Source organism: Prionailurus viverrinus, chromosome X (genome assembly GCF_022837055.1).
Source record: "Prionailurus viverrinus isolate Anna chromosome X, UM_Priviv_1.0, whole genome shotgun sequence".
Classification (NCBI taxonomy): Eukaryota; Metazoa; Chordata; class Mammalia; order Carnivora; family Felidae; genus Prionailurus; species Prionailurus viverrinus.
Genome location: NC_062579.1, coordinates 42,384,124 through 42,408,542, shown reverse-complemented (window position 1 = coordinate 42,408,542; position 24,419 = coordinate 42,384,124). Strand labels below are relative to the sequence as shown.

At 40.0% G+C, this 24,419-nt stretch overlaps 1 long non-coding RNA gene across 1 annotated transcript; it reads left to right on the top strand.

Annotated features, from left to right (window-relative positions):
• Positions 1-681: 681 nt before the first annotated feature.
• On the top strand, positions 682-23,502 carry LOC125157919 (uncharacterized). Its single transcript, XR_007149092.1, has 3 exons — positions 682-695; positions 5,613-5,618; positions 23,426-23,502. It is a non-coding gene; the product is annotated as an uncharacterized LOC125157919 (long non-coding RNA).
• Positions 23,503-24,419: the final 917 nt, after the last annotated feature.

Genomic DNA, 24,419 nt, shown 5'->3' with positions numbered 1-24,419 from the left:
ATTGTGGTTTTGATTTGTATTTCCCTGATGATGAGTGATGTTGAGCATTTGTTCATGTGTCGGTTGGCCATCTGGATGTCTTCTTTGGAGGAGTGTCTATTCATGTCTTTTGCCCATTTCTTCACTGGATTCTTTGTTTTCTGGGTGTTGAGTTTGAGAAGTTCTTTATAGATTTTGGATACTAACCCTTTATCTGATATGTCATTTGCAAATATCTTCTCCCATTCTGTCGGTTGCCTTTTAGTTTTGCTGATAGTTTCCTTCGTTGTGTAGAAACTTTTTATTTTGATGAGGTCCCAGTAGTTCATTTTTGCTTTTGTTTCCCTTGCCTCCAGAGACGTGTTAAGAAGTTGCTATAGGCAAGATCAAAGAGGTTTTTGCCTGCTTTCTCCTCGAGGATTTTGATGGCTTCCTGTCTTAATTGAGGTCTTTCATCCATTTTGAGTTCATTTTTGTGTATGGTGTAAGAAAGTGGTGCAGGTTCATTTTTCTGCATGTCGCTGTCCAGTTTTCCCAGCACCACTTGCTGAAGAGACTGTCTTTATTCCATTGGATATTCTTTCCTGCTTTGTCAAAGATTAGTTGGCCATTCGTTTGTGGGTCCATTTCTGTGTCCTCTATTCTGTTCCATTGATCTGAGTGTCCGTTCTTGTGCCAATACCATACTGTCTTGATGGTTACAGCTTTGTAGTATAGTTTGAGGTCTGGGATTGTGATGCCTCCCGCTTTGGTTTTCTTTATCAAGATTGCTTTGGCTATTTGGGGTCTTTTCTGGTTCCATACAAATTTTAGGATTATTTGTTCTAGCTCTGTGAAGAATGCTGGTGTTATTTTGATAGGGATTGCATTGAATATGTAGATTGTTTTGGGTAGTATTGACATTTTAACAATATTTGTTCTTCCTATCCAGAAGCATGGAATCTTTTTCCAATTTTTTGCATCTTCTTCAATTTCTTTCATAAGCTTTCTATAGTTTTCAGTGTATAGATTTTTCACCTCTTTGGTTAGAATTATTCCTAGGTATTTTATGGTTTTTGGTGCGACTGTAAATGGGACCAATTCCTTGATTTCCCTTTTTGTTGCTTCATTGTTGGTGTATAGGAATGCAACCAATTTCTGTGAGTTGATTTTATATCCTGCAACTTTGCTGAATTCATGAATCAATTCTATCAATTTTTTGGTGGAATCTTTTGGGTTTTCCATAAAGAGTATCATGTCATCTGCGAAGAGTGTAAGTTTGACCTCTTCCTGGCCAATTTTGATGCCTTTAATTTCTTTGTGTTGTCTGATTGCAGAGGCTAAGACTTCCAATACCATGTTTAATAACAGCAACACTGAGTCTTTTCTTCTTTGGTATCCTTTGCAGTGGGTGACTGCTACTTCCCTCAGTTTCCACACTGCCTTTGATAGTTTTAGGATTTCTTCCTAATTTTTTATTTCTTTTCCTCCTGCTATCAAAAGTCTTCTCTCCTTGCATAGAGCCCCATGTACATGTAGAGTGGCAAAGGCACAGCGTGAGTCAGTGTATATGTTGGCCCGTTTGTCTTTACTAAGTTCCAGTGCTCTTATTAGGGCCCACAGTTCTGATCTTTGGGCTGACCATCCTTGTGGAAGGGCATTTGCTTCTATGACCTCAAAATCCGAGACTACTGAATAACCAGCATGCCTTTTGCCTTTGTTCATGAAGCTATTGCTGTCGGTGTACAGGATGAGGTCAGGATTTTGTAAGGGAGTGTCTGACAGGTCGGCTTGGACTAGAATAGACTTCAAGTACCTCTAGACAATCACGTTGTGGGGGCCCTGCCACTGCGGGCAAGGAAGTGGCAGGATTTAGAGTTTTTATGGCTTCCAATCTTATTCATGGGTTCTCACATAGCAGTCCCTGATATTGTGTCATTTGAGCATGAGTTAGCCAGTGTTTCCCTCTGGCATCCATCAAGGCAATAACAGAATGAGGAAGCTTAACACCTAGGTTTTGCCCCAATGGGAGTTTGTCTGCTTCCTTGATTAAAAGTGTGGTGGCTGCCAGGGCCCTCAGACAGGGTGGCCATCCTGCCACAACTGAGTCAGTCTGCTTTGAAAGGTATGCCACCGGTCTTTGCCAAGGTCCAAATCCCTGGGTGAGAACCCCCAGGGCCACCCCATTCCTTTCATGTGTGAACAGGTTGAAATCTCATGATACCTCTGGGAGTCCCAAGGTCGGTGCCTCTGTGAGTTTTGTTTTTATGGTCTTGCATGCCTTTTCTTGATTAGGGCCCCAGAAAATGGGTGCCTTTTCTTCCCCCTTTAGTGCCTCTTATAGAGGCCTGGCCAACTCTGAGAACCCTGGGGACCATATACGACAGAATCATGCTGCTCCCAGGAACTCTTGGACCTGCCATCTGGTAGTGGGAATCGGAATGGCACAGACTGCCCATTTCCTTTTGGCTCTCAGCATCCATTTGCCTTGGGTACTTTTGAAGCCCAAATATTTATCTTCCTATTGGCAAATCTGTGCCTTTTACTTTGACACCCGGTATCCCACCTCTGCTAGTAGCCTGAGTAGGGCCCTGGTTCCCTCTCAGCACTGGGTCCGCATGGGATTGGCTAGCAGAAGATCATCCACATATTGGAGGAGAGCACATCATAAGTCCCATCCCAGAAATCTGGTTAAGTCAGATGTCAGTGCCCCACTGAAGAATGTTGGTGAATTTTTGAATCCTTGTGGCAGTCTAGTCCAAGTGAATTGCTCCTTTGTCCCCATGTAGGTTTTCCCATTCAAAGGCAAATAGGGGTTGACTCTTAGGCGCTAGCTGGAGACAGAAAAAGACATCCTTTAAATCTAGACATATTAACCATCCTGCTTCAGAGGGTATGAGTCCTAGTAGAGTGTATGGGTTAGACAACACTGAATGCATTGTGACAACTGTTTCACTGATGGCTCTTAGGTCATGTAAAGGGCAGTAATCATTTGTCCAGGCTTTTTCACATGCAGTAGGGGAGTATTCCATGGGGGCTGGCATTGTTTGGAAGTCCTTATTTGAGTAGCCTGCCCAAGTGTGTCTGGGTCCGCAGGCATGCCTCCCGTGGGACCATATATTGGTGTATTTTGGCAGGTTGGGCCCCAGGCTTTAGGTCAATTAATATTGGGGGGGTGGTTTTTTGCCAAGCTAGGGGAGTTTCCTTATACCCAAACTGAAGGGAATTCAGCTTATAGCTCAGGGACCACCGTTGGCTCACTGGGAGGGGAAGTATATAATCTCCATTCCTCTTCCCATGGAATCGTCAGGGACAAAATCATGGGTTGGGCTTTTTCGTTTACATTCAATTGCATCAGTCCACCCTAGGTGAAATCTATTTCTACACCCAACTTAGCTAGTAGGTCTCTACCTAACAGTGAGACCGGGCACTTGGGTAGATACAGGAATTCATGAACTATTTGGTGACCCCCACCCCAGCTGGCATTGTCGTGGACTGCAAAATGGCTTTCAGGTTTGCATCCCAGTGGCTCCTATCATGGTGACTTCTCAACCCGACAGAGGTGCACCTTGTGTGTCACCACAGTGTTTGGCCCCAGTGTCAACTATGAAGTCTATTGTCTGGCCCCCTACTTTCATTTTGACCATGGGCTCATGGGGGCCTACTTGGATAGAGCTGGGTCTTTCCTAATCAGAGCCCACCCCTGCCAGTCTGATCAGGTAAGTCTCAAGTGGTTCTGGTTGGTAGCAGCTGGGTGCAATGGAAGTGTTAGGTTTCCCTTTTTGATGGTTGGGCCATTCGTTTTTCCAGTGTCCAAATTCTTTGCACCAGACACATTGATCCCGTCCCAGTGGTGCCCTTCTTTGTTCTTGAACCCCTCATGGTTTCTGTGGGGGCCCTTCCTGGAGAGAGTGGTTGCCCCAAGGCCTCAGTCGGAAGAGCTGCCTTTTCTTTCATTCTTCAGTCTGCCTCCTTTCTGGCAGTGGGATCCCAATTTACAAAAACCTTGTTGGCAATTTCAAATAGTTCAGTGGTGTTCTTTCCAGTGAATCCTTCCAATTTTTGGAGCTTCTGTCTAATGTCATCTTGGGCTTGTCCCACGAAGGCAGAATTGACCATGTGCTAGTTTTGGGGGGGGGCTTCTGGGTCCAATGGAGTGTAAACTCTGAAAGCTTCACATAATCTTTCATAGAAGGCAGCTGGACTCTCTTCTGGCCTTTGTAGACCTCAGATACCTTTGCCACGTTGGTGGGCTTTTTGGTCCCTGCTTTAACCCCTGGGAGGAAGGCAAGTTGGTATCTTTCTAATCTGGCCCTTCCCACTTTAGTGTTGGGGTCCCAGTGGGGCTCCTTTTCAGGCATATCCAGTATCCAAGCCTCAACATCTGGTTGTCCATCTGGTGACTGAGTCTAGAGCCATTTTCTGGCTTCAGTGATGATTCATCAGTGCTCTTCTGTGTTGAAAAGGGGAAGCAGAAGCTGCTTACAGTTGATCCAGGCAGGGCAGTGAGTCTGGATTATGGATTCTAGGAGATCTATCATTGCCTGTGGCTTCTCAGTAGAGCAGTGTGTGGTGCTTCCAGTTGAGGAGGTCAGTAGTGGAGAACGGTTGATAGTAGAAAACCAGTCCCCCCTCTTGTTGGGTCCCATCAGGACCTATACTCTGGGGACCCTAGTCTCCCGCAATGGCATCTGCATTGTCATTGGGGGCCTTGGCCCTTGAGCCATGGACCTAAGGTATATTCCTACCGGTTCAGGTGTTCCTGGTTGGGGCAGACTGGCTGCTGGCAGAGGCAAGACCATCAGGGGTGGACTGTCAGGCAGGCAAAGTTTCCCTCCTTCAATTGGTGGGGTGCTGGGGGCATACAGTGGTGGAAATGGAAGGACTTCTGAATTTTCTTGGAGGATAGAAGGTGGTTTTTTTCTGCTGAGAGTTCTTCTTCTCGGCTGGTGTCACTAAGATCCTACATTGTTCCTTACTATTAATGCAGAACCGGACCCAAGGAGACTTGACTTGGGCCATTTCCATCCACTGATTGATGTATGGGAATTGATTCAGGTGGCCAGGATCTCCACTAACTATTTGATAAACAGCTCGGACTGTAAGGACATCTAGTGTGCCCTCAGGGGGCCAGCCTACACTGAACGTAGCCCATTCTAATTCACAGAGGGTGCATAATTTCCGGGGGGTTAATTTGACCCCATAGTCACCTGAAAATCCCTTTTTAAAATTCTTAATCATAGACTCCAAAACAGTTTGTTTTGAGGACTGTCTCTCCATCCTGGTATCCTAGACGGATCCCTTCCAATGTACGGTGTCACAAGACAAACAGGAGGGCAGAGGTCGCTTCATCTGCTTGGCTGCTCCCCTTGCGGGGACTTAGATTGCTCTTAGCATTGGGAGGTCAGTATAAACCCCTGACTTAGATCAGGCCTCTGTGGACCTGACTCTGCCTTGAGCCATATAAGGTCCTCATGGAATCGCAGGGTAAGACCCACTCAGGCTACATAGTCAAAACCGTGGTGCTCGGGCACTCACACACATATTCAGACAGTTTGCAGACTTCCACCCAGGACTTCCCTGTTCTATGTTGTGACTGTCACCCAGGAGGTGACCAAACTCCCCTTCTGCCTCTAGGGTGGGCCTTAACTCAGTCTTGGGTCCCCCGGGCACTCACCCTATTTGATGTCCCATCTTGGCAGAATTTTCTGACTCCCCCCAGGGTCTGTTAGAACGCAACTGGCAGCTGGTTATTATTGGGCCTGGCAAGGGTCAGGGTTCAGTGAAAACCACTGGTGGTGCACCTTCCTTCCCGTCTCCAGGACCGAAATGGTGGTGCTTCCGCTGGTTCTCGACAACTGTGGCGCAATGGGCCAGATGGGCTATCATCTTCCCGGCCAATGCACCAAAATGTTACTGCAAATACTGGCTCCCAGGAAGCGATAAGTGAATGCCTTGGAGATTCAGAAAAGAATCGCACTGGGGAATCAGAAAAGACTGTTTATTTCGCACCAGTGCTGGCCCAGTGGAGTCACCTCCAAAGGCTGAGCATCTGGATCAGGTTTTACTGGTCTTTTATACACATGTGCTCCCGGGATGGGCAGGGCTAGTACAGTCAAGCTTCTGGTTCCTGACTACAAGCTGATACAAGAGGCAAGCAAGATTGCAGAAGCCAAAAACATGCAAGGAGAGTATCTGGCCTCGGACATATGGCTGCCCCTTTTTATCTGCTTTTTTTTTTTTTTTACCAGCTTTCCTTCTCATAACAATATTAACTCTTCCAGTCCATGAACACAAGATTTAGAAGAAAGACCTAAAATAAAAAGCCTAACTTTACATCTTAAGCAATCAGAAAAAGTAGAGTTAACTAAGGCCAAAGTTACCAGAAGGAAGGACATAATAAAGAATAGAGCAGAATGAATATAATAGAGACTAAAAAACAACAGAAAATATCAATGAAACTAAAAGTTGGCTTTTTGAAAAAATAACTTGATAAATCTTGGGCTAGACTAACTAAAAAGAAAAAAAGACTGATATAAAATTAGAAACAAAAGAGGTAACACTACATTGGATGCAACAGAAATACAAAGGATCTTAAGAGAATATTATGAACATTTATATTCCAACAAACTGGATAACCTAGAACAAGTGGATAAATTCCTCATAACATACACTCTAACAAGACTAAGTCATAAATAAATAGAAATTATGAACACACCAATAAATGAGTTAGGAGATTGAATTAGAAATAAAAAATACCCCCCTAAGGAATGTCCCAAACCTGAAATCTACCAAATGCTTAAAGAAGTGTTAATGCCAATGCTTCTAAAACCCTGCCAAAAATTTAAAGAGTTGGGTACACATCCACACTCATTCTATGTGGCCAACATTATCCTGAACCCAAAGCCAGATAAAGACATTACAAGGATATTGCCTAGGATACATGATGGCAGTGGAGTAGTGGGACTCTAGGCTCATCTGGTCCCTGGAATCAAATAGATAACTGTCAAATTATCCTAAATACCCCAGAAATCAACCTGAAGACTGAGAGAACAAACTCTACAACTAAAGGGAGAGGAGAAGCCATATCAAAGAAGGTAGGAAGTAAAGAGACATGGTTTAGGGGAGACAAGGATGGTGGGTGCTGCAGAGGGGGAGGGAGCCATGGTCATGGAGAAAGCTAAGAGAGAGAGAGAGGAGCACACAGAGGAACACACAAGGAGAACATTTCCCCAAAGCCACTAACTGAGAAAATGAGAAGGGATGCTTAAAGCCTGGAATTTTAAAAGCCAGCAAGCTCGATTGAGATAGAGCCTTTAGGGCACTGCCCTACTCCTGGAGAGAAGGCAGGCAAACAACACAGCGCAGACTGTGTGGACAATCTGAAGAATGCCTGGGGCACACAGTGGGGAGATTATTGACTCCTCTTAGAGTGTGTCCCTGAAAGGTAGCATTCACAGAGATAACTCTCTGAGGACAATGGAGCCAGCTGGAGCCATTTCCTGACTCTGCTCCTCAGCTTAAACACCGAGGTAACTGCTGGAAGCAAGGCAGTACCAACACTGGCTGCCTAACTTGCTTTACACCAAGTCTCACCCCACCCCAGTGCTCTGGCAAGACTGTCCTTCTCAGTCAAGCTTGTCTCAGTCCTAGCACAGTGGGCCCCTCCCCAGAAGACCAGCATAAACCCTAGCCCACACCACATCCCCAATCCTGGAGTTAAAAAAATCTTTTTTGATGTTTATTTTTTTGAGAGAGAGCAAGGGAAGGGCAGAGAGAGAGGGAGACATAGAGTCCAAATCAGGCTCCAGGCTCTGAGCTGTCAGCACGGAGCTTGACAAGCTCAAACCCACGAGTGGTGACATAATGACCTGAACCAAAGTCAGACACTTAACCAACTGAGCCACCCAGGCGCCCCTCCAATCCTGGAGTTTTAAAAGTCAGCAGGCTTAGTTGGAATAGAGCTTGGAGGACACTGTGCTGCTCCTGGAGAGAAGGCAGGCAAACAACCCAGAGGCAGACTGTGTGGAAACAGCTTTCTGAAAAAACTTGAGAGTCACTCAGTGGGGGAGGTTATTCACTCTTCTTGTAGTGCTTCCATGACAGGCAGCATTCAGGGAGACACATCTTCAGTCACAAAGGAGTAAGCTGCTGCCATTTCCCTCCCCGACAACTCAGCATAAACACAGAGCCACTTGCAGTAAGCAGCAGACTGCCAACACTGGCTGCCTAAACTGCTTACACCAAGTCCCACATACTGACACTCTAGCAGGAATGACCCTATTTTTTTTTAATTTGCAATATTTATTTATTTTTATTTTCCTTTATTTTAAATTTATGTATTTAATTCAACTTAGTTAACATACAGTGTAGTATTGGTTTCAGGAATAGAACCCAGTGATTCATCACTTACATATAACACCCAGGGCTCATACCAACAAGTTCACTCCTTAATGTCCATCACCCATTTAGCTCATCCCCACACCCACCTCCCCTCCAGTAACCCCCAGTTTGTTTTCTGTATTAAAAGTCTCTTATGGTTTGCCTCCCTCTCTGTTTTTACCTTATTCCCTTCCCCTGTGTTCACCTGTTATGTTTCTTAAATTCCACATATGAGTGAAATCATATGATATTTGTTTTTCTATGACTGACTTATTTCACTTAGCCTAATGCACTTTAGTTCCATCCACGTTGTTGCAAATGGCAAAATTTCATTCTTTTTGATCACCGAGTAATATTCCATTGTGTGTGTGTGTGTGTGTGTGTGTGTGTGTGTGTGTGTGTATTTTCCCCATTCAGTACATTGAATATATCCTGCCCCTCCTTTCGGGCCTTCCAAGTTTCTGTGGACAAATTTGCTGCAAAACTGATCTGTCTTCCCTTGTAGGTTTAGGGCTTTTTTTTCCTTGCTGCTTTCATGATTTTTTCCTTCTTTGTGTATTTTGTGAAGTTGACTATTATATGCCTTGGTGATGATTGGTTTTTGTTTAATCTAATGGGAGTTCTCTGTGCTTCTTGGATTTTGATGTCTGTGTCTTTCCCCAGATTAAGGAAGTTTTCAGCTATAATTTGCTCATGTAAACTTTCTGCACCTCTTTCTCTCTCTTCATCTTCTAGGACTCCTATGATATGAATATTATTCCTTTTTATGAGTTGCTGAGTTCTCTAAGCCTTGTATTGTGATTTTTTGCCTTACTTCCCTCTACTTTTTCAGCTTCATTATTTTCTATAATTTTATCTTCTATATCACTGATTCACTGCTCTGCTTTTTCCATCCTCACCATCATGGCATCCGTTCTAGATTGCATCTTGGTTATAGCATTTTAAATTTTGGCCTGACTAGATTTTAGCTCTTTTATCTCTGCAGAAAGGGATTCTCTGGTGTGTTACATGCTTTTTTCAACCCCAGCTAGTATTCTTATAACCGTGTTTTTAAATTCTAATTTAGACATCTCACTTGTATCTGTGTTGATTAAATCCTTAACCATCTTTTCTTCCTGTTCTTTATTTCTTTTTTTAAGTTTATTTTATTGAAAGACAGAGAGAGGAAAGCAGGGGCAGAGAGAGAGAGAGAGAGAGGGAGGGAGAGAGAGAAAGAGTCCCAGGCAGACTCCTCTTGATATTAAGTATTTTAATAGTCATTTTATACATGTTTTGATAAATCATTTCCTCCTTTACCTCTGGGTGATCTGTCATACTTGAATGAATTTGCTCAGTTATGTAGAATAAATACATTCATACCTGTTTTCTTATTTTTTTGCTTGTGCTACCGCACGTTAAAATCTTTGTATTGGTAACTGATTTCTCTGTATGTAACTATGGTCATTAAGTAAGTGTCTGGTTCAGAAATATTCAGAAATATTTGTCCTAGGAGCTCAGCTAAGTCCATGGTTGTGGAATCACTCTCGGCTTTCTCCAGCAAAGCCGAGGATGGCAGAAAGGATTACTCAAGACTCCATGAAAGACAAGAGAGATGAGAGGTGGGCTAAGGAAAGTCTCCCTGAGCTGCTCTCAAGCTCCTGTATTTATTGAGCATACATTTAGGGAAACAATGAGCAATACATTGGTGGGCTATGTGCCAGTAAGGATGTATAGAAAACATGCAGAAAAACAAGTTAAGACAGGGTAAACTATTCCATGTGATAACATGGCCTAAGGAATTTATGAGTATAGGCAGGACCTAACCCCTATATACACATTACCTAGGTAAGCAAAGTGAGTACTCCCTAAATATACATTAACTAGATAAGTGAAGTATGGCCACTGTTTTCGGCAAGGCCAGAAAGCAGTTTTCTGCTTTGCAATGCATTCCCTATAATCTCTAATCCAGGACATAGCTATTTGATTTCCCATACACTGTCATATGATGTACAGCAGTGGTGACTATGCTTTCATATACCATACTTCCAAAATATCAGCCAAGCAACTTGTAAGCAAAGCTACCTTTATTGCATTACATTTCCAGGGAGAGCACTACATGGACAGAGTCTTAGTTTTTGAGGTGGCAGGGCAGGGGGTACTTTTATTCAGATTCTGAAATCTGGAGTAGAAGAGGTCTTTCAATATGTGTGTCGGGGGGAAGGTGTGATTATGACTAGGTAAAATAGTGATAGAATGGTTTGGGTTTGGTGGCCACAGAAGGCAAGAATTTCAAGTCAAATGGTTCAAAACTTTCTGTGGTTGAGGGGCGCCTGGGTGGTGCAGTCGGTTAAGCGTCGGACTTCAGCCAGGTCATGATCTTGCGGTCCGTGAGTTTGAGCCCCGCGTCAGGCTCTGGGCTGATGGCTCAGAGCCTGGAGCCTACTTCCGATTCTGTGTCTCCCTCTCTCTCTGCCCCTCCCCCATTCATGCTCTGTCTCTCTCTGTCCCAAAAATAAATAAACGTTGAAAAAAAATTAAAAAAAAAACTTTCTGTGGTTGAAAAATGTCACTTATAACTTTTTTTTTGGAAGAGTTGATGGACCTTTCAAGTAGTTCCTGGAGTAAATAAGACAGTTATTTACCACTTTTGTTCCTTGGCAAAATATTTGTGGATTAGTAAATTTACCTTGATGAAGTCAGTGCAATATAAACTTCCATAAATGTAGACAGTAATCTGTGTGTAGGTTTCTGTCCTTATTACATTTATATTACTGTCAGTTTTGTGTGGGAATTAGTAATGGGTGGAAGGACAGGAAGGTGGCTGTAAGCAGAAGGTAGCTTTTTCTTAATAAATTAGGATGTATTGTTGACCTGAATCCTATGTATTCTATCCAATTTGGTTTCTTTTAAGGAAATACCTTCCTGTCCTTCCATCCATATACTAATTCTGTCTGTCTGTCTGTCTCTCTCGCTCCCTAAAAAAAAGCAGCTTGAATAGGAAATATTGTTCTCCAAAACAAAACAAAACAAAACTTAAAGAATGAGAGCAGTCATAATCCTCAATCTTTTATTTAGCTTATGTTTTATCTTTTTAAGTCTTTCTCAACAGGGGGAGTATCATTACCAAAATTTACTTTCTTCTTTCCTCTTAACCATAGTTTTTTGTGTAGTGCACTCAAGAAGTGCTTAAAGGATAGGAGATGGTGATTTTTGGATTCAGACTTTCTGTGAACACGTAACCTAACCGGTCAAATTCATGGCATCAGATCATGGACAGCTGTGTGTAATGAGGACTGGGCTTTGATGATTCCTAAATTGTTCCAGTCCACTTCAAAGGGAAGACTTCAACCTCATGCCAATATTTAGCTTTCTTCCACCATTCCTTTTTGGAAATAACCACTGGCCAACTTGTTATATGGCCATAATTGGATTTGGATGAAAGCAAGTTGTGGAGTAGATCTGGTGACACACAGAAAGTGGCAGCACTCTGGAGATTGCCTGATGCAGCTCTGTCTGTAGGAAGGATTTAGGACTGGGACTGCCAGCAGCTGCTCTACCTGTGGGAGGGTTGCAGTTTCACACATGTCCAAAGATCCTCTTCTTTCAAGCTGTAGGCTCTAAGAAGAGATTTAAATTTTGACAGGACCAAGGAAGAGTGGGTATGGGACAAGTCGTTAAATTCTGGGCAGTTGCCATTTTCCAGTCTGCCATGAACTGCTGTCAAGTAAGCTTAGACTGCGTGGTCATTGAAGTCAAATTATTGATCACTTATGTGATTGCAACTCTCACATTTGCCTCATAAGATGGAAGTATGTAGATTTTTTTCCTACAGCACAGCAGTGCATGACCTTCAACTATGCTGTAGTCCAAGCACAGTGTCCACAAGATGGCAAGAGAACAAGAGACCATAGTTAACTGCTGACCCTATTGCCTGTGAGTTCCTGTCTGTATCAAGTGACAGTTGTCATGTACAAAATAGACACAGTTACCTGAGTCATGATGAGAAGCTTTGCAGATAAAGCTTACATTTCATCAGGAATTATATATTTTGTGGTTGCCCTAGTGGCCCATATCAAAGATGAAGTTTTTGTCTGAAAACACTGCATTTCTGAGGATGAGGACAAAATGGGGGTTCTCACGTGTATTTGCATGTGCTTCATTAGCAGCCTTAATTAATCATTGGAGATGTTCTGTGAAAAGACTTTGATGTTTACCAAACTATGTAGGGAAATTCATAGTGGGCCATAAAATTAATGGTGTTGACCTCAAACAGCATTTTTTAAAATGAGACAAAATAAAATAGGAACTATGATAAATATATAATATGAAAATAAACTACACACACACTTAAAGGAAATCTGGAGGTGCTAACTTAATATCTCACAAAGCAGACATAACAGTGAAGATTATTACTAGATATAAAGATATACATTATATAATGAATATAGAAAGTTACATTTATTGAGAAGACAAAAAGCAATGAATATGCATGCAACTTCAAAATTCATGAGGGAAAAACTGATAAACAGAAAGAGGAAATGGAGAACACAAATTACTAAAATCATAAATTCCAGAGGTCATGTCATCACAGAATCTTCAGATTTTAAATGTATTAGGGAGAACATTGTGGAAAATATTACCCTCAACATTTTCTATACAGATGAAATGGGAAAAATTGTTGAATGAACTAGCTAGGAAAGCCCACTGAAGAAGAAGCAGATAATATGAATAGTCTTATATCTATGAAAGGAATTGAATTCATTAAAAACAACAAAGAAAACAAAAAACAAATCAAAACAAAAAACTTTTCCTCACATAAAATTTAAGACTCTTGTGGCTTTATTGGTGTGATGGTTCATTTTATGTGTGAACTTGACTGAGCTAAAGAATATGCAGGTAGCTTCTAAAATGTCTTTTCTGCGTTGTCCGTAAGAGTTTCTTTAGAGGAGATTAACATTTTAATCAGTAGACTGAAGAAAGGAGGTTGCCCTCACCAATGTGAATGGGCATCATGCAATCCAATGAGGTCGTAAATGGAACAAAGGCGTGGGGTAGGGGACAGTTTTCTTTCTCTAGAAAGCAATAGTAGGGATATTTACCTTTTCCTGCCTTTGGACGTCAAGCACTTTTGGTTTCCAGGCTTTTGGACTCTGAGTGGGACTTACACTCCCACTATTCTCAAGCCTTCAGACTTGGACTGAATTATACCACTGACTTTCTTTGTTCTTTAGCTTTTAGACAGGAACTCTGCGACTTTTCAGCCATCACAATCATGAGAGCCAATTCCTACAATGAATATACTATTCTCTCTCTCTCTCTCTCTCTCTCTCATCTATCATTTATCATCTGTAAGTCATCTATATAATCCTATTGCTTCTGTTTCTCTGGAGGAACTAACAAATGCAGATTTTAGTACAGAGAGTGGTTCTTGAGAAACTGAGTTTTAAGGATCAGTTTTCTGAATTTATTGTTGGGTTTCTGGATATACTGTCTAATATGATTACATTTAAAGATGTTAATCACTCCATTTCAAGTAGTAAATGAAGCATTGATAGTCCATGTACTGTTTATAGAGATACACAAAATATCTGCATTGGATATTCCTACTCAACCACTTATAAAAATCAAAGAGCAAAGTCACTCTGCATATGACACTTTTGAACATTCTGGGAAAAGTAAGGAATATAATGACATTGGTTGGTTTCTCCCAATGTCCCTGAACAAAGTAGTAAAAGAAAAAGATGAATTGAAGGATTTCAATACTAAGTAATAAATGCTCTTCGGATCATGTAAATCTTTCACCTTTTACCAAGTAATAAATGACATAAGATTTTCTAGTTGTGCCCTATAGGAGAGCTTTATCTTCTGTAGCCATAGGGCTGAAATTGTTGAAAATCAAATGCAGACTCTCATCCTGCAATTGGCTGAGTTATAATGGAAGTTGAAGTCCTAGCCATACAAGATGTCTACTGTTAAAGTGAGAGCAGTTGATTGGGAAAGTAAGGGATACTATAGGTTGTTGGGATGAGAACATGTGGGAAGGCCCTGATGAAGCTGGATACAATTGAACCCCTAAATTCTGATGAGTCTTCTTTTCCAGTGGGAGATAGCTCTCGACCTTCAGTGAAATTGGCCTCTAAACCCACTGTACTATATGCCTTTCCACCTGTCTCTGAGAGGACTAACCCTGCATTGCCTGAGCAAATGGCAAGGGCCCCCCTTGGGCCAATTGCTATACAGTACAATGCTGAGTCTTCTCAGGACCCATCCCCATCATTTTTCTTTGCGTGTAGATCTATAACTAGATTCATGTCCCAGAAAGCCCCAAAAAGTGAGGTGAAAAGTGTGACCAACAAGAAATGTGCAACCCTCCAAAACAACTACATGAGCTTTCTAGTTTATGTAAGTAGAATCTTACTTATGTAAATAGAATCTGGAGAATATGTGTGGGAATGGATACTAAGCATGTGGGATGATGTTGGAAGGAACATAAAGTTGGGTCAGGCTGAATTTATTGATTAGGGCTCACTAAGCAAAGATTCTTCATTCAATGTTGCAGCTCAGGGAATTAGAAAGAGCTTTAATAGCATGCTTGGTTTGTTGGTTGAAACATGGACCAAGAAATGGTCCACCATGAGGGAATTGGAAATGCCTGACCTGCTTTGGTTTCATGTAGAGAAAAAATTCAAAGGTTTAAGGAAATTGGAATGTTGGAGTAGACTTTTTTTCATTCAAGACCTACTCACCCACACTGGAAGAGTCCAGAAGACATATTCACCACTTCTTGGAGAAATAAATTTGTGAGGGGAGCCTCAGCATCATTGAGAAGCTCGGTGATTGCTGCCTTTTTTCCTTAGAGAGGAAATCTGAGTCACTCAGTTGGAAAATTTAAATGTATGTATTTTTTTTAATTTTATTTATGTTTTTATATTAACCTTTTTAATGTTTATTTATTTTTGAGAGAGAGCACAGCAGAGGAGGGGAAGAGAGATAGGGAGAAACAGAATCTGAAGCAAGCTCCAGGCTCTTAGCTGTTAGCACAGAGTCCTATGCAGGGCTTGAACACACAAACTGTGAGATCATGACCTGAACTGAAGTCGGATGCTTTACCGACTGAGCCACTCAGGTGCCCCTAAATGTACATATTTGAATCCTGAGTTGGAAGTATTTGAATTCTAAGGTGCAAGTGGCAAGAGTGTGTGTGTGTCTGGTTACCTTAACAGACAGCAAAGTCAAAGCAGCAAGCAGAATGTTATAACCCATGCAGACCTAAGGTGCTGGCTAGTTAATCATGATCTTCTTAGAAGTGATACATATAGGAAGCTTACCAAATTCTTGTCATAGACTCTGGGTCTAAAGTTCTGTTTTGTCTAGCAAGAGAGTGGGACACAGGATGAAAAACAAGAGATGGCTAATGTCCAGGAAAAGACAAGAGCCCCAAATAAGGGTGCTTTCTCTGTTTTTATTAGGATCAGAAGGCTTAAAAACATGGTGATGGACATGCACAAAGAGACAATGAATCTGTGAACATTAACCTGTGGAAGTAAGGGAAAGGAGGTCTTGAAGATATTTGGGTTAGGAATTTGGGTTAATACAAAGCAAAATCCTGATGCTGGGCAGTCAGGTGAAAGGTTGTTTAGAGCAGACATGAGGCACCACCTCTGTTTATCTTAGCTAGCCTAGGGGATGAGACAGGTAGGTGAAATAATCTCAGAGTTAACAAGGCACCTTTCTTTTGTTGATCATCTCCGCTCCAGGCTGCATTACCTGCAGCACAGTGCTCTATTGCCCAATTTACCTGTTTACCTAACTTGGTCCTTTCTTCCTGTGAAATCAGCTTTCTGCTACAGTACTAAATTGGGGGTACTCCCACCCTGAATATCTAATCTTGTTTATTTCATATATCTATGAATTGGGCACCTTTGTGCCCTTATTTTCAGGCCTTTGCCCCTCCCTCTCTATTCTGGGGTCTCTGCACTTTCTTATTTTTGGTGCCTTTGCACCCCCCTATTCTTAGGGTGCCAATTTTGTTTACCCAAACTCTGGTGTGAGCATCCTATGGCTTTGTACTTCTTTATGCCTTGTTAACCTATTGGTGTAAGCTCAGGGAATTTCTAAGCTTATTACCCACAAATTCTTCTTCATTTGTATAAGAAAAAAAGTTCTAGGTCAAGTGAACAAGTTTAAATCAAGTCAAATGAACATGTGACTTGTCATTCATGACATCTGAATGATCCTACATGTGAGCCATGTAGCATACCCAGAACCCTTTGAATGAAGTAGAAGCTTGGACTCTTTAAGGAAAGACACTTGTACAAGTGAAAATAAACAAAGGAAAACTCATTAAAATGGAGTGGCAAAGCCCTGAAAGGGGGGCTATCTAATAAACCTTCTTCACATTTCCCAATGGGAGGAACTTACTTTACATATTCTAGTAGGTGGAAGGAAGAATTTTTTTTGCCCAGCAGCATCCCATCCAATAAAAAACTACCACAATCAGCCAGTGAGAAACTGCAGAAGCCCCTCATAGCTTCCTCCTTTCCTCTAAAAAAGCAAGCACCTCTCCTCTGTTCTCTGCATTTACCTAAGGTTTGCCATAGTTTGCTTGTCCAGAATTGCAATTCTTCTGCTTTTCCCGAATAAAGGCATTTTGCTGGTAAAATAGCTGGCTCTTTTGTTTTATTAAGGTCAACATAAACTACTGGAAATTGACTCTGTAAATCTTTTTTTCAGCCTTCACCTAAGGGACCTTTTACTAAGATAGCTGTACATTGGGAGAAAGAAAATATTCAGAGATTTGGGGGACTACTAGATACTGGCTCTGAACTAGCACTGATTCCAGGAGATCCAAAAAGATACTATAGCCCTCCAGAACAATAGGACCTTAGTGAGGTCAAGTGATCAATAAAGTTTTAACTCAGTTGTACCTAACTATGGTCCCAGTGGGGCCCTGAGCCCATCTTGTGTTTATTTCTCCAGTCCAGAATTTATAACTGGAATATATATACTCAGTTGCTAAATACATAATTGGAACACTTATATTCACATTGATTTCTTGACCTGTGGAGTGAGGAATGTTTTGCTGGGAAAGACCAAATGGAAGACATTAGAACTGGCCAGCAAATCTAAAATAGTATTTCATCTCTGGAGGGGTTGCACTATCAGGGACTTGAAAATACACAATTGGCAATTCTCACCATATCCCTACTTGGCCTATACAGAAGATAGATGGATCTTGGAGAATTAAAGTGGATTATTGTTAGCTTAACCAGGTGTTGGGTCCAACTGAAGCTGTGTACCTGATGTGGTTTCATTGCTTGAGCAAGCTAACACATGTCCTGGTACCTGGTATGCAGCTATTGATCTGTAAAATGAATTTTCTCCACTTCTGTCCATAGTCCCACCAGAGGCGGTGGGCTTTCACCTGCCACGGCAGCAATACACCCTCAAAGTCATACTTAGTGGTATATCAATGTCTTCCCCATGTCAAAATTTAGTTCACAGGAATCTTGATTAACTTTCCCTTCCACAACAGATTACACTGGTCCATTACACTAACGTCATTATGCTGGTTGGACGTAAGTGAGAGGTAGCAGTCACTGTAGACTTACTGGTAACATATTTGTGTGTTGGAGGTGTGAAATAAATCTAATAAAAATTCAGGGTTTTTTTTACTTGAGTGGAATCTCTTGGGATCCAATGTAATGGGGCATGTGGAGATATTCCTTCCAAGGTGAAGAATAAATTGGTGCATGAGACTGCCTACAACCAAACGACAGAGACAATACATAGTGGGCTTCTTTGGATTTTGGAGGTTTCATGTTTATCATTTGGGTATGTTGTTTTATCCCATTTACAGAGTGACTCAAAAGGTGGCTAGGTTAGGTTTGGCCCAGAACAAAAGAAGGATCTTGATTCCCTCCTCCCCCCACTGCCCCCGCCACTTGTTCTGGCTATCAATGTGGACCTTTATCTTCAAATGTTATTACTGTGCCAAGGAAGTTGTCCTGCTTGCATATTCCCTGCACTTTGTGTTTGGAAAAACATTCTGCAAGGCCCTTTCAGATAGAAGGGACTAGTTTTTCCTTTTGTTGATCTTGTTAGGTCCATATTGTGGCTAAGACTGTCTTGCTTTTGAGGGGGAGTGGGGTGTCTTCTGAAAACTTACAGCTTGGGTACAGTTTAAAGAAATTTTCTTCTATTCCAGCTTTATTGAGAATTTTTTTTTTTACCATGAATGGATGTTCAATTTTTTTCAAGTGCTTTTTCAACATCTGTTAAGATGATCACAATTTTTTACTTCATTCTGTTGGCATGGTGAATAATATTAATTTTTTCCAATTATAAACAAGACTGGAATTCCCAGGATAAATTCCACTCTTTATAATGTATTATTCTTTTAAAATATTAAAAGATTTGACTGCCTACTCTTATGTTGTTGAGGGCTTTTGTGTCTATACTCACGAGAGATATTGGTCTGCAGTTTTCTGTTAATATCTTCATATGGTTTTGGTATTAGTGTAATGCTGATCTCATAAAATTAGTTGGAAAATTGTCCCATATTTTCTATTTCCTGAAAGAGTTTATATAGACTTTCTATTATTTATTTCTTAAATATTTGGTGGAATTTGCCAGTGAAGGCATCCATACTGGAGTCTCTTTTGATGGAGGATTTTTAATTGCAAATTCAATTTCATTTTAAAAATATAGAACTCTCCATGTTATCTATATCTTTTTAGTGGTATTTAGTAGTTTTTTTCTTTCAACTAACTGGACCATTTCCTCAAAGTTCTTATTCATGGATGTATAGTTGTTTGTAATATCCCCCTTTTTAATCCTTTTATGTCTGTAGAGTCATGTTTCATCTTTCATTAGTGGTATAAGTAATTTGGACATTCTTTTTTTTCTTTGTCAATCTGGGTAGAGGTTTACTGAACAAACATTCTGTTTCATTAATTTTCTTTATTACTTCTGTTGTCAACCTTATTGAATTGTTCTGTTCTCATTTCCTTCTTCAGAAATATTAAATTGCTTTTCATTTAATTTGCGCTTTACTCTCTTTCTTAAGGTTAAAACTTAGGTCATTGAGGGGCGTGTGTGTGGCTCAGTTGGTTAAGCATCCGACTGCAGCTCAGGTCATGATCTCGCAGTTTGTGGGTTCAAACCCCACATCTGGCTCTGTGCTGAAAGCTCAGAGCCTGGAGCCTGCTTTGGATTCTGTGTCTCCCTCTCTCTCTGCCCCTTTCTTGCTCACTCTGTTTCTCTCTCTCTCTCAAAGGTAAATAAACATTAAAAAAACAACATCGTGGATGTAAGACTATTTTTTTTGTTTTTAAATTTTTTTAACATGTATTTATTTTTGAGAGACAGAGACAGACAGATCATGAGTGGGAGAGGGGCAGAGAGAGAGGAAGACACAGAATCGGAAGCAGGCTCCAGGCTCTGAGCTGTCAGCATAGAGCCTGACGCGGGGTGGAACTCACAAACTGCAAGATCATGACCTGAGCTGCAGTCGAATGCTTAACCGACTGAGCCACCCACACGCCCCAAGAGACTATTTTTTCTTTTTAAAATATGTATTTAATGCTATATATTTCTAACACTACATTAGCTGAATGCACAAATATTAATTTTTGTTTCACCTTCATTTAATTAACATTTTCAATTTTCCCTTGAGGCTTCTCTTTGACCTACATATTATTTAGAAGAATATTCTTTAATTTCAAAATGCTTGGAGATTTTCCTGTTATCTTTCTGCTATCAATTTCTAGTTAAATTATGATATAGTCATAAAACATACTTTATAAATCCTCAATTCAAATTTTGAAGGTTCTTTTATTGTCCAGGAAATGGTCTATTTTGGAGACTGTTCCACGTGTACTTAAAAATGTGTTTTTTAAACTTTTGATGGGCTATTTTATAAATATAAGTTAGAATAAGGTGGTAGATAGTTTTGTTTAAGTCTACAATATCTTGGCTGCTTTTCTGTCTACTTATTCTATCAATTATTGAAAGAAGAATATTGGCACCTTTAATATGATTGTGGACTACACAGTTTTAACTTTTTTTTGCTTCATGTAATTTAGATCTCTGTTATTAAATGGCCCGAAACTTTATATATTTATTTTATTATTTGTTTTATTATTTATTATTTATTTTAATTCCAGTCAATATACATTGTTACATTTGTTTCAGGTGAGCGATATAGTGATTCAATAATTCTATACATTGCTCAGTGCACATCATGATAAGTGTACTCTTAATCCCCTTCACCTGTTTCAACCATCCCCCCATCCACCTTATCTCTGGTAACCATCAGTTTGTTCTCTATATTTAAGAGTCGGTTTCTTGGTTTGCCTGTCTCTTTTTTTCTTTGCTCATTTGTTTTGTTTCTTAAATTCCACATATGAGTGAAATCATATGGTATTTGTCTTTCTCTGACTGATTTATTTTGCTAAGCATCACACTCTCTAGATATACTTGTTGCAAATGGCAAGATTTCATTCTTTACTATGGCTGAATAATATTCCATTACATATATATACGACATCTTCCTTATTTTTTTCATCTATTTATAGACACTTGGGGGGCTTCCTTAATTTGGCTATTGTAAATAATGCTGCAGTAAACACAGGGGTGCATATATCCTTTTCAATTAGTGTTTTTGTATTTTTTGGATAAATACCTAGTAGTGTGGTTAGTAGATCATATTGTAGTGCTATTTTTAAATTTTTTGAGGACCCTCCATACTATTTTCCATGGTGGGTGCACTGTTTTGTATTCCCACCAACAGTGTACAAGGGTTCCTTTTTCTATACATCTTAACCAACACTTGATTCTTGTTTGTTTGAGTCTAGCCATTCTGACAGGTGGTTTTGATTTGCAATTCCCTGATGATCAGTGATGTCTTCTTTGGTAAAATGTCTATGCATCTTTTTTGCCCAATCTATGATTGGATTATTAACATTTTGGGTGTTGGGTTTTATAAGTTCTTTATATATTTTGGATACTAACCCTTTATTGGATTTTTCATTTGCAAATATCTTCTCTGATTCCATAAAAATTTTATTTAAATTCAAGTTAGTTAACATACAGTGTAGTATTGGTTTCAGGAGTAGAACCCAGTAATTCATCACCTACATATAACACCCAGTACTCATCCCAACAGGTGTCCTCCTTAATGCTTATCACCCATTTAGCCCAGCTCCTCACCCCCCCTCCAGAAACCCTCAGTTTGTTCCCTGTATTTAAGAGTCTCTTACAGTTTGCCTCCCTCTCTGTTTTTAGCTTATTTTTTCTTCCCTTCCCCTAGGTTCATCTGTTTTGTTTCTTAAATTCCACATGAGTGAAAGCATGTGATACTTGTCTTTTTCTGCCTGGCATATTTTGCTTGGCACAATACACTCTAGTTCTCTCCATGTTGCAAGTGGCAAGATTTCATTCTTTTTGATCACCAAGTAATATTCCAATATACACATATATATGTATATATATGTGTATGTATATACATACATACATACACTATATCTTCATTATCCATGCATCAGTTGATGGACATTTGGGCTCTTTCCATATATTGGCTATTTTTGATAGGGCTGCTATAAACAGTGGAGTGCATGTGCCCCTTCAAATAAACATTTTTGTATCATTTGGATAAATACCCAGTAGTGCAATTGTTAGGTCATAGGGTAGCTCTATTTTTTATTTTTTGAGAAACCTCCATAATGTTTTCCAGAGTGGCTGAACCAGTTCGCATTCCCACCAACAGTGCAAAAGAGTTGCCCTTTCTTCATATCCTTGCCAACATCTGTTGCTTCCTGAGTTGTCCATTTTAGCCATTCTGACAGGTGTGAGGTGGCATCTCATTGTGGTTTTGATTTGTATTTCCCTGATAATGAGTGATGATGAGTATCTTTTCATGTGTCTGTTAGCTGTCTGGATATCTTCTTTGGAAAAGTGTCTCTTCATGTCGTCTGTCCATTTCTTCACTGGATTTGTTTTTTGGGTGTTGAGTTTGATAAGTCATTTATAGATTTTGAATACTAACCCTTTATCAGATATGTAATTTGCAAATATTTTCTCCCATTCTGTCGGCTGCCTTTTAGTTTTGTTGATTGTTTCCTTCACTATGCAGAAGCTTTTCATCTTGATGAGGTCCCAATAGTTCATATTTGTTTTTATTTCCCTTGCCTCTGGAGACATGTCTAGTAGGAAGTTGCTGCAGCCAAAGTCAAAGACGTTGCTGTCTGCTTTCTCTTGTAGGGTTTTGATGGTTTCCTGTCTCACATTTAGGTCTTTCGTCCATTTTGAATTTTTTTTGTGTGTATGGAATGAGAAATTAGTCCAGTTCATTCTTCTGCAAGTTGCTATCCAATTTTCCATAGGTTGCCTTTTAATTTTATTGATTGTTTCCTTCACTATGCCGGAGGTTTTTATTTATGTATTTTTTATTACAAAAATTTTAATGTTTATTTATTTTTCAAAAAGAGAGAGAGAGAATGCGAGTTGGCGAGGGGCAGAAAGAGAGAAAGAGAGAGAGAGAGAAACACAGAATCTGAAGCAGGCTCCAGGTTCTGAGTTGTCAGCACAGAGCCGGATGCAGGGCTCAATCCCATGAACCCTGAGATCATGACCTGAGCAAACTTGGACACTTAACCAACTGAGCCACCCAGGCGCCCCCAGGAGATTTTTATTTTGATGTAGTTCTAACAGTTTACTTTTGTTTTTGTTTTCCTTGCCTCAGGAGACATATGTAGAAAAATGTTATAGCTGATGTCAGAGAAACTACTGCCTGTACTCTCTTCAAGGATTTTTCAGGCCTCATATTTAGTTCCTTAATCCATTTTGAGTTTTATTTTTTGCATGTGGTATAAGAAAATTGTCCTGTTTCATTCTTTTCCATATAGCTGTCCAGTTTTTCCCAACACCATTTGTTGAAGAAACTCTTTTCCCTCTGTATATTCTTGACTCCCTTGTGAACAATTAATTGGCCATATAATCAAAAATTTATTTCTGGGAAATGCTATTGTTTTCTATTGATCTATGTATCTATTTTTGTGCCAGTACCATACTGTTTTGATTACTACAACTCTGTAGTACAAATTAGAATTTGGAATTGTGATAACTCCAGTTTTGTTTTTCTTTTTCAAGGTAGCTTTGACTATTTGGGGTCTTCTGTGGTTCCATACATATTTTAGGATTGTTTCTTCTAACTCTGTGAAAAATGCTGTTGAAATTTTGATAGGGATTGCATTAAATGTGTAGATTGCTTTGGACAGTATACACATTTTAACAACATTTGTTCTTCTAATCCATAAACATGTAATATCTTTTCCTTTGTTTCTTCTTCAATTTCTTTCATCAGGGTTTTATGGTTTTCAAAGTACAGGTCTTTTACTTCCTTGGTTAAGTTTATTCCTAGGTATTTTACTATTTTTGGTGCAGCCGCAAAAAGGATTGTTTTCATAATTTCCCAGTCTGTGGCTTCATTATTAGTATATACAAATGCAATGGATTTTTGCATGTTGATTTTGTATCCTGATAATTAAGTGAATTCATTTATCAGTTCTAGCAGTTTTTTTGGTGGAGTCTTTAGGGTTTACTATATAGAGTATCATATCATGTGTGAACAGTGAAAGTTTTACTTCTTCCCTGCTAATTTGGATGCCTTTTATTTCTTTTTGTTGTCTGGTTGCTGTGGCTAGGTCTTCCAGTACTATGTCGAATAAAAGTGAAACTGGACATCCTTGTCTTGTTCATGACTTTAGGAGACAAACTTTCAGTTTTTGTCTTTGAATACAATGTTAGTTGTGTGTTCTTCATATATGGCTTTTATTATGTTGAGGTATGTTCCCTCTAAACCCAGTTTGTTGAGGGTTTTTATCATAAGTGGATGTTTCACTTTGTTAAATGCATTTTCTGCAACTATCGAAATAGTCATATAATTTTTTTCTCTTGTTGATGTGATGTATCATGTTAATTGTTTCACAAATATTGAACTGCCCTTGCATCCAGGAATAAATCCCACTTGATCATGGTGAATGATTTTAAAATGCATTTTTGGATTCAGTTTGAAAGTATTTTGTTGAGGATTTTTGCAT